Raw genomic sequence first — 836 nt, forward strand, 5'->3', positions numbered from 1 at the left:
TCAAATGATCTTTTGTAAAATGATATGTTTGCGGTATACGACGTTTGTGATTTGATTAGTTTTTCAAAAGTTTTTGGTGAACTGATAATTTGTCATACGTTTTTTGTCATTCATTAGTGAACCCAGATTTATACTAGTGCTATCCTTTTTGACAGGGAGCATTGTTGAAGGAATAACAATACGTTTAGACCTTCACTCACTTTAGATAACAAAATTAGCCAAAGGTAATGTCTCTAAAATAAAAATAGATCTGAACTATCCCGGGTAAGAGGTAAGAAAATATCGTAATTATGTACATGGGTAGCGTGGCCGAGCGGTCTAAGGCGCTGGTTTAAGGCACCAGTCTTTTCGGAGGCGTGGGTTCGAATCCCACCGCTGCCATTAAGCTTTTTTATTTTTGCATATTTTTACGCGAAAATTAGGTAGATACCTACTGCTTTAATTCTGAACCTCCAATAAGTTTGATAAACAAGTGTTCACAAAATGACCCGGTAGGGGCGCTGTTCATAAAATTATTTTCTATAGACTTGAAGTTTCGCTTCTTTATTTACTGGACATACCTTCTTAAGTAGGTACTACAAGTTTACACCTATTTCGTATGGTGTGACAGACAGATATCCACCTAATTTAGTTTTGTATGTAACATCTCAAGTTAAGAAATGGCTTTTCTTTCCGTTTTCGAAAAAAATAATAGACTTTCTCTTTCTTTGCAGACCGTCCGTTCCGAATATGACACTCATTACAGCGAGACGGAAGGATTTCTCTAAAATATTTCAAACGTAAGGCGTCGCCGTGATTCACGTCTTGCCCCTTTGTAATTACGTGCAAATATACCA

General features: G+C 36.7%; 1 non-coding gene across 1 annotated transcript; it reads left to right on the forward strand.

Moving 5' to 3' along the window:
- Positions 1 to 299: 299 nt before the first annotated feature.
- Positions 300 to 381, forward strand: TRNAL-AAG (transfer RNA leucine (anticodon AAG)). Its single transcript has one exon. It is a non-coding gene; the product is annotated as a tRNA-Leu (tRNA).
- Positions 382 to 836: the final 455 nt, after the last annotated feature.

Source organism: Maniola hyperantus, chromosome 9 (genome assembly GCF_902806685.2).
Source record: "Maniola hyperantus chromosome 9, iAphHyp1.2, whole genome shotgun sequence".
Classification (NCBI taxonomy): Eukaryota; Metazoa; Arthropoda; class Insecta; order Lepidoptera; family Nymphalidae; genus Maniola; species Maniola hyperantus.